This window comes from Hipposideros armiger, unplaced genomic scaffold (assembly GCF_001890085.2).
Source record: "Hipposideros armiger isolate ML-2016 unplaced genomic scaffold, ASM189008v1 scaffold_297, whole genome shotgun sequence".
Taxonomy (NCBI): domain Eukaryota; kingdom Metazoa; phylum Chordata; class Mammalia; order Chiroptera; family Hipposideridae; genus Hipposideros; species Hipposideros armiger.
The window spans coordinates 1,333,822-1,343,582 of NW_017731647.1; the positions used below are offsets into that span (position 1 = coordinate 1,333,822).

A 9,761-nucleotide genomic window follows, 5' to 3' on the forward strand; every position below is an offset into this window, starting at 1 on the left:
AGGGAGAAAAGAGAAATGATTACGGGGGGAAGGTCTGAGGAGGAGCAAACATGGGTTGTGTGAGTATTCAAGGCATTTGCTCTTCCCACAGAATAGTCTCTGGGTTGACCCTTGAAAATCAGGAAAATTAGAAGTAAAGTCTCTTGCCCGTTATCTTTAATTCCTGCAAACTTGATTTGGGCTGCAAAATAATAGAAAACTTGTCTAACAATGTTCTTAAATCATAAGGACATTTACTTACTTACAAAGAAGTCCAGAAGTGGATGGTTCCAGGCTCATTTAGAAGCTCCACTATGTCATCAAGGACACATTCTTTCCACCCATCTCCTCTGCTGTCCTCAGCTCATTGACTGTCTTCATCTTTGTTTGCTGTCACATTTATGGTCACAAGATGGCCATGGGAGCTCCAGGACTCATGGCTTCACTATTCTGTTGGCTCAAAGGATTTTGTCATGTTCTGCCTCCTATCCATTACTTCAGGCCTTCACTCTTGTCTGGTTTTCCCAGTTTTACAACTGTTGGCTTCTACTTGAATTCTCTTTTTCTTCCTGGCCCCCTGGAGTCACTACTTGTCTGGATAGTTTTCCTAGCTTTTCGACTCAGCTTCTCTGAAGACACTGCCTTTGGTCAGCTTCTCTTACTTGGCCATAAGCACTGCAGCTCCTGAGCAAGTGACTTCTTGCCTGTGACACTGAATAAAGGCTCTAGGTCCTAGGGGGATGTCATACCTTAGATGAGACTTCAATGCTTCCAACTGGCAACATCTCCATCTCCCTCTCCAATTGCCCTTTGTCTGGGAGGAAACTGTTCACACATCATTCCCCTTCTCTCCATGTTCCCTGCTTGACCAAACCCTCATCAGAGTTTTCTAATCAGGCTCTTTCTCTAGTCTTCACCCGCTCCAGCCAGCCAGCCAGTCTCCTCACGGCCACCAGTTCTCTCTTTAAAGCACCGTTTCCTTCATATGACCTGTCTGATTACACCTCTGACAGCTCTTCATTGCCTTTCAACATCTGACTCAACCTACCTTACTAATTCCATATTCTGCCACGTCTCTGCTGAACTGTAAGTTCCTCCAGGCCATGGACTATGCCTTCTCTTCTTTGTGTCTGTAATTTCTCATATAGTGCCTGTCACACAGGAGGTACTCAATAGGTATTTGCTAAATGGGCAAATGAACTCCAGCTACATTAAACTTTGAAATTCCTTTGACCACACCTTCTCCGATGGTGTTCTCTGACTTTGTCATTCAAGTCTTACATGTCTCCATGCATTTTTTTCCCCCATTAGACTGTAAGCTCTTTGAAGGAAAGACTATGCCTTACTCATCTTGCATCTGATCCAGAGTTCAGGACAGTGCCTGGCGTAGAGCAGACACACAAGCAGTTTGTTGGATGGATGGATGAATGAATGATATTAGAGAGGGGAAAGTACTAGATTTTAAGATGGTCTCCATGTAATGGAACAGACTGAGGAAATGATCTAAGAACAATGAAAATAGAGAGCAACAAGTATAAATAAGTAATCAGATGGTGCAGAACAGAACAATTTGAATAAAGTGGGGGTGGGGGTAGTCAATGAGGAAAGGTTCCCTAAAGGTGTATTTTGAGATGTGTTTGGAAAAGAGGAAAGTGGCATAATTTGGGGTGAGAGGAGCTTAGAAGCATGTCATGGAGTTGGGTTTGCAGCCTGCTTTTTGAGCAGTATCTGTTCTATGGCAGAGCTTAAGCTCTGCCTGGCTCCCCACACAGGCACGCTCACCCACTTTCTGTGTCTTGATGTTTCCCAGGTCAGCCCAACGTAGGACTTTATGTTCTCAAAGTTTCTGTGGAAATGAGCAAACAAAACTGTTTGGCTAACCCTGATCCCCTGGGGAAATGCTTTCCTGTTCCCAATAAAATAGAACTGCTCCCAGTGTTGTTAAGCCAGGAGAGAAACCCAAAGGTAACATAGCCACTTGAGCACATCTTCACAAAAATTTTCTTTGTGTGTGTGTGTGTGTGTGTGTGTGTGTGTGTGTGTGTGTGTGTCTTGGGGGGGGAGCAGATAGGGATCCAAAGAGATCGAGTACGCGTATGTATGAATAAGATCTGACAAAGACAGCTTGACTTAGCCATATCTGCCCCCCTCCTCAAAGAGTACATATGCAAGTACCCACGGTGCTGGACAGTCACTTTTAGGGCTCAGGTCATTGCAGCCTCCAGCAGTTGTGGGATGGAAAAAAAATAAACTATACTATCGTCTCCCTAAAAATGTCCCCCACTTTAGGAATCAGAACATTTTACGCAGCAGGAGGTATATGTGAAGTCCTATAGAATCTCTTGACCTTGGGAGATGGCATCTGTCTTTCTACTGGGGTAACCTACTCGTAGTTTTCACATAGTGTCTATTTCTTCAGGACGTTGTGTGCTCAACGCATTCGTTTCCTGACTGCCCAGCCTTACTATCTCCCGGAAATAATTTTCTTCTTCAAGAAAATTATGGTAGCATTTGCTCGCTGCAAGTTTCGAGGGACTGGGTTCAGAGCACAGCTCTTTTTCTCACCTCTTAATGCAAACACAGGTTCCCAAGGCGCAAAGGGAGAGCCCCCTAAGTGGCTCTTGGTGTACCCGTGTACATGGGTGTCACTCTGCTGGAACATCTCTAGATGGCAACGAAACAGTAAAGCCTAAACTGAGGTAATTCCTCACCAGCAGGGGAGCTTCCCGGGTAGGCAGTGCCCCTCCGCGCGCAGCCCAATTTTGGGGGGTGTCACACTAGACCGTGGTGATGTCACACTGGTTGGGCTGACATTTTACAGCGGGACCCCTTACCGCCACCAGTCTCCTTTAAATCACCGCGGGGTCGGCCGTGGGGATCGGCCTCGATCCACGCTGGCTCCCCACGGAGGCCCCCACGGAGTCGCGCCCGAAGCCGTCCCACTCAGCACTGTGCGGTCGTCCTAATCCGCCCGCCCTAATCCGCCCGCTCTAATCCGCCAGCTCTTCGGCACTTCCGCCTCAGTAGGTATCATGGCGCGGGGCGGGTGAATAGTTCCCGCGGGGCGGGGCCGGCCGCTCGGCTCTCAGCTCGTCTGGTCTGGCGACAACAGCGGCTGCGGAGTGAGGGGCCCGGCGGTGGCCCCGGACGGCAGCGGGAGGCCAAGGCGGGGGCGCGCTGGGCTGAGGCGGCGGCCAGGGGCAGGGCGGCGGAGCGGGCGGGGGGCTGAGGGGGCTCCCCCCGCGGGACGGGCGCGGGGACGGCTCCGGGGGGCGGGGGCCGGGGCCCGGGCCGGCTCGCGCGGGGGGTATGATGACCCGGCGGCGGGGCCCCGGATCTCGTCTCCGCCGCCTCCTCAAGGCAGCCCCAGCTCACGGCTGAGAACCAGACACACCGGCGGTGAGTCGGCCCGGGCGAGAAGGGTCCTAGGGCGGGAGCGACCTTCTATCCGCTCCCGGAGGCGGGACCGGGCCGGCCGCTGGCTATGGGAAGCCCGGCCTGCGGGGGACGCCTCTCTCGGCGGGCCCCCACCCGGGACCGGCGCCGTGTCCTGCGGCCCGGCCGCTCTCGGTCGCGGAGGGGAGGGGATTGCGTTCCCAGGAAAGTGAGGAGGCGCCGTGCTTGTTTTGGGGGCAACACCCCCTGCCTCCTGCCACTTGTCTCCTGGGCATGTTGTTGTCCTCAAATGACAGGGGGCCGCCTCGCGTCTCCTCGCTGGGCCGGTTTTTTTTCCCGTGGCTGTCGTGGCAGGTTCCCAGTGTGTGGTTTGTGCGTGTGTATTTCACAGCTCTCTGCTGATCACCATGGTTGTGGGTTATTTTGTGCTGTTTGGGACCAGGAAGCGGTGTCTGGAAAGGACGGAGGCGGCAGGGTGGGTGTGGAAGCTTTCCTATCGTCTCCGCTGATGTTCTTTAATCGTTAGGTTTGTCATTTGTAATGATGGGGGAGACGACGTGGGACCAGCCCACTGAATGTATGTCTGTGCGAGTCAGATCTAGAGGTTTGGCTCGGACGGAAACTTTTGCTGCCTGTTGTCATTTTCCCAAAGCTTTCGGGTTTTTTTTGTTTTTTTTTTTAAAGGTGAGGAAACAACCAAAACTCTTAGGGAAGGCCCACACTGTTCACAGGTCTGTGGGAAAGAGGCCCTTTTTGTGCCTAGCAACCAAGACCCGGGGTTCGGTCGCCGGGAGCGCTGGTCTAACCTTCAGTTTGTTGTGGTGACAATCCGGGAGTGCTGGCCTGTGTTTATGCTGGGCGCGCTTTCTTTCCTGTTTAGGTGGGGGAAGGGAGGAGGGGCTAGAGAAGGGGAAAAAACAAGCCCAAGCTCTGATATGCGTTTCCTCCGCTTAAACCGTAGACTCATTTTGAGGCATCCATAGATGCTTGTTATTAGTGACACGTTGAGCATTTTAAGTAATTGTATCAAAATATTCATTTCAACTATACATTTGTTCTGCCCAATCTGCCCTTTATCTTGTTTCCTAGTAACTCTGATGAAAACAGCAGCGTGGCTTCCTGTCCCTGATGAAGTGGGGTTAAATTAAGTGGCTGATGCCCTCAGCAGAACCTACAATTTTGCTCTTGTTTGTGTCAAGCTATTTTTGATTCCTGGTCTGTAGTCATTTTTTTTAAAAAACGTTACAGACAATGCAAATCATTACCAGCTTTTTTTCATATATAGGCCGAACGCTTTCTGTAATACATTTAAAAATCAAACAAGTCATTTTACCTAATAGTTGTTATGTAGCTGGTGATTGTGAATCTTTACATGTAATTATCTTAGGGTTCTGCATTATAATACTGGTATGATGAAGGATATCACTGACTTTAAGATACTGTTCCTGGCTTGAAGGATATTTTGGTAAAAGTGCTTGTGGTTGGAACTGGAGGCAGCCAAGCCAGCAAAGCATCTGGCGAGTAAAATGGTGAATGAGATCTCGTAGATACACTGGCTCTGGTTGGCAAGTAGGACTTTTGCTGGTGACATTTTCCTGATGAGTTTATCCTAACTTTGGACATTGTAGATTTATAGATGTAGAGCAAGTTGATTGATAACTTGAGATTTAAAACCAAACCAGAGCTCCCTTCTAAGAGTGAAAGAAGTAATATCAAAATTCACAATTCTCAGGAAAATAGAATTCTTTCATTCTGTGGTTTTGTTTTCATAAGTACAGCTTAGTCAGTGGTTGGGTTGGTAGAAACCAGTGAGCCAAGCTTGCCTTGTAAACTTCTGACGCTTGGAACTTGTGCAACTTGTTGTTAGTTATATATTGTAACCAATCCTTTTGTAATTTGAATTAATTTTGCAAACATGAACTTCCGGATCTTCCCCTCTATTTTCAGTGTCATGATCTGTTTTCATTTTCATAACTATAGAAAACATCCATATTTTTTAAAGTTTCTTTTTAAGTTACAGTTATTAACGTCTCCCCAGTGTCGTATGTTTCATGCCATTCTGAACACAAGTCATCAAAATCATTTTTCCTTCAAGTACCACTTCAACAATCACTAGTTTGCTTTTCGGTTCCTTTTTTGTTTTTTTGTTCCTAATCCTCTAGCTCCCTCAGTGCATTATGTATTTTTATAGAGCATAATTTGGCATTTAAAAAAAATGTTACATCCTGTTTTTATATTTTCTTTTTCTTTTTTGTGTTTCATATCACCTCAGCAACATTGTAAGCTCTTGGAAGACAAGAAAACTTATGTGTGTTTCTTTTGGATTCTTTAAGGGCACCTGGTACAGTGTTTTCTCAGAGGGCCTAATGAAAAAGGATCAGAAGACCCGGATTCTTTGCCAGCATTTCTACTCATTAACTCTGTGTAAAGCTTGTTTGGATTTCTTAGGTCTCCTTTTTCTCATCTTGGAATTAGTGAGTTTTAGAAAGAGTATTATAAGGTCTGTTTTAGCTGTAAGAATCCCTGTGCTTTTTTGCTAGTGTCTTCTCCAATCAAATACATTTTTTTTCCTTCTTATTCTAAACAGTTTTTCATTTTTCCACATCCCCTGGCATACTGACAAAAGTTATCTCATTCATCTGAAAGAGCTTCTTCCAACTCCGATCTGCCAATCTGTTGTTACCTTTCTTAAGTCCTATTTTCCTTAGGCCTTTGCAGGCTGATCTAAACAGGGTCCTCTTTCAGTGTCTGTTTCATACTGATCTGTGCTTAGCTAGAAATTCCTCAAGATCTAGTTTTCTTTATTCTAAACTTTATAGACCTGTAAACTGTCCTTTGCACATACTAAAATAGTACCTTTTACCAAGCACAAAAAGCACCTACTTTCTTTTCTGTTATTAAAGATTTGTCATTCTAAATAAATCATGGCTGAGGTGGGAGTGGAAGTGGACGCTAACTGGAGGCAGTGGAGCCAGTCATGGGGCAGGGAGGGGAGATCAGTGGCAAAGCAGGCTGGGAAATTCCCAGAATGCTATTGAAATTTAGGAAATAGTATCCTGCTTAGAAGGATAGGTTGTATCCCTCAACCAGTTTACCAAAATATTACAAAATTGGCTTAAATGGACAGAATTGTAGAGTTACTCCAATGTCAGCTAACCACCTATTTCATACTCTATTTTTGTATACTAGTTGGGGAACTGGCTTGTTTCACATGGTTCCATATGAAGAAGTACTACAGGAGAGCGGGGAGGGCTTTGATTCAAATGATGTCCTTAGGGTTTCAAGCTTATTTTTTCTTTGTGTATCTATACTTAAAAAACTAATATATAATATCTTGTAGACAAGAGACTATAATTTCTGTATCATTATGTATTTCTCTGATTTAGTCAGAATGACTTCTTGAGGACCCCTTATGTTTACATATGGAGAAGTAATGTAATCTCTTTATAGTCATTCATTATAGCAGACATTTGACATCTACTATATGTCAGCCATTGTGATAGATGCTGGCGATAAAAAAGGGACACCTACTCTGCTATTGAGACTTGCTCTCCTGGCACTTGCAGGTTAGAAGAGAAGTTAACTTTTAAATAAATAATTACAAATAGAATAAAATCCAGAGCGGCTCACAGGTCAGTATGTGATCTGGCCTTTGTCTGTTTCTTTGGGTCCTGCTTTTACTGTTTTCTCCCTTGTTCCACTCTATCCATCCTAGTTTCTTCTTCAAATAGGCCAAGAATGTATCTTGGCACTAACTTTCCTTTTTCACTGGAATGGCTCCTTCTTGTCAGTTTGGTCTTAGCTTAAGTGCCACCACCTTACAGGCCTTCCCTGACCACCAAATCTGGATTAGCTCTCCTTTCACCATCTTTATCATATCACTGTGTTTTGTTTTTATTATAGCACTATCACTAGCTATTTTCGTGTGTGTGTGTGTGTGTGTGTGTGTGTGTGTGTGTGTGTGTGTGTGTGTGTGACCCCAGTAGAAAAACTCCAGGAGATAATGACTCTTATCCATCTGGAATCTTATCCATCTGTTATCCCTATTGGCTAGCACAGTGCCGGGCAGACATACTAGATGTTCAATACATGCTTGTTAAGTGAATAAATGAAAAATAAGTACAAGTGTGACAAGTGCTAAGTAGTAGTAGAGGAAGCTGTGGGAGCCTTTACCAGCAAACCTAACCTAGTATGAAGCAACCTGGGGGAGGCTTTCCTGAGTATATTTGTGAGCTTAAGGCTGACTAAACAGCATGCTAGCTGAAGGAAAGTAGTTTTTCTCTCACATAAGAGCCTGGAGTAAATGTTCCAGGCTGAAGTGAGCTTTCCTGGTGGGCAGGCGGCTCGGCTCTATGTGATCATTCAGGGACCCATGTTCTTTCTGCCGTGTTGCTCTGCCATCCCTTGGGTGCTGTCTCATGGTGGAAGCTGGGTCTCCATGGGTTCCTGCTGGCGGAAAGGGAAAGGAACATGAAAGGCTCACCCACACATTGCTTTCTGTTGGAGAGAGGTACTGGTAAACATCTAGCTATGTATGTGCCTGGGACGAAGGAGCGCAGATGCTGATCAAACCAACAGCCTGTGCCACCCTGAAAAGGTGAGCTGTAAATGGAGACTAAAAGGATAAACAGAAAAAGAAGAGGCCAAGAGAGGGAACATGATGTGCAAAGTAACTGGGGCAGGAGAAAGCAAGGCCTACTCTAGGAGCAGAGAGATTTAGTACCAGGGAGACAGAGTGTCTGGGGAAGAGTGGATGGAACGAGGCTGCAAAACTAATCAGGGTCCAAATCTTATATATAAGGCCTGGAGATCCAAATTAGAGATTTAGGACTTTATCTGAGGGTTTTAAGGGGGAGACAGATGTGCATTTTATTTATTTATTTATTTATTAACTTATTTACAAGAAACCAAACATGCTCTATTAGCACAAAACAGCAGCCATAACCATGCACAGCAAGCAGAAACATACATTAGCAGTCAAAGGGTTAGTGTTGCATACAGATGTAGCTTTTCTTTTTTGTATCCTAGGCAATAGCCATCAGGATGTAGAGTAACCTTCTATAGCAGCAAGCAGGTAAGGAAACTTAGGAGCACTCACCAGTGGTGCAGAGCACATTAACTAAAAGACACAAGAATGGATTCGTCTGCTTTAGTGCAGAATGTCTAGGACAGAACTGTAAATTCAGTTCAATACTAAGAAGCAAACACCAGAACTTGGTATTACTTCCATACTATTCTAAGTGACAAAAAGGTGCTAAGTAAAGTTATTTACAGAGACACTGGTTGTAAAGCACCTTTTAAATCTGCAATTTAGGTTTTATATTTTTTTATTAAAAATTAGCTGCAGTGTAATTCTATAAATTGAACTTAAGAAATTTTGCTATGAGAGTTTACAACAAAGAGCTAAATACTGCCATCCAAATTATTAGTTTAACAATAATCTCAACATCAGCAACCACTATAGTTATTATCTCACTTGTTTGGGCATCTTCTAATGTCATTTTCTTCGTGGTTCACAAACTCATCATGGGCACAGGAAAAAATCCAACATGAATGAATCAGCAATCAGACTGCACATGTCAACTGTAAAAATCACACACAGACTACACTGTAGCAGCTATTCCCAATGTGTTTTAAGTTAAAACACTCATTAAAAAATTTATACCTAAGGCCTTTAAATAAAATTCTACCAATTATGTAAGTCTGAAGTTTTAAGAACTGCTATTTAGAAAACCTGGTTTACTTAGTACCTTTTGCAGAAGAGAAAAGGAGACTGACTATATATAAACTATATCAATACTTAAGTGAATTGCACTGTGCCCTCATGGCCAGAATTTTTCTTTTTCTTTTTTTCTAAAAGGAAGGCAGTCTTTATATTTTGGACTTCCGAAGCTTGATTTATAGTAACTACAAACATCATTGCTTTTGGAAGATTATAGAAAAGTTCTTAGAAAAAATAATTTCAAACATTAGTCAGACTGTTGGAATACTCATCCAATGTTAACAAATTTGTTTTTCAGTAAGCAATAGAATTCTTCATAGCAAGTACCCCAGAGTTGCCTCACACATTTACTACAACCATTAAAATCCAAACAGCTGAATCGGCAAAACGTTTCTGTAGCCTTACTGAATACCTGTAGTTCTGTCCTCTGTTGTCTTACTAGGCACCACGTTTTTCTGAGTAACAGCAGATCGCATCTTACAGGTATTAACACTGAGCTTACATACTGTACTGAAAAAAGCCTGACACTGATATGTGTGCTTGCTGTAGGGGTCCTGCCTGATGCACCCTGATACGTGTGCTTGCTGTAGGGCCCCTACCTGATGCACCCTGATATGAGTGCTTCCTGTGTGGATACTGTCTGCTGCACCCTGATACATGTGCT

At 44.4% G+C, this 9,761-nt stretch overlaps 1 protein-coding gene and 1 long non-coding RNA gene across 5 annotated transcripts in view; one reads left to right on the forward strand and one right to left on the reverse strand.

Annotated features, from left to right (window-relative positions):
- Positions 1–1,993: 1,993 nt before the first annotated feature.
- On the reverse strand, positions 1,994–2,982 carry LOC109391538 (uncharacterized). Its single transcript, XR_002125859.1, has 2 exons — positions 2,814–2,982; positions 1,994–2,643 (listed from the first exon to the last, which is right to left on the reverse strand). It is a non-coding gene; the product is annotated as an uncharacterized LOC109391538 (long non-coding RNA).
- Positions 2,983–3,238: 256 nt separating this feature from the next.
- Positions 3,239–9,761, forward strand: part of HIPK1 (homeodomain interacting protein kinase 1) — a 51,675-nt gene continuing 45,152 nt past the window's right edge. For 2 of the 4 annotated variants that reach the window (XM_019659186.1, XM_019659187.1), the window contains exon 1: positions 3,296–3,378. The gene's annotated coding sequence lies outside the window, so the exon portion shown is untranslated. Of the gene's footprint in view, positions 3,379–9,761 lie in introns of all 4 variants that reach the window. The other 2 variants (XM_019659188.1, XM_019659189.1) reach the window with 2 other exon arrangements.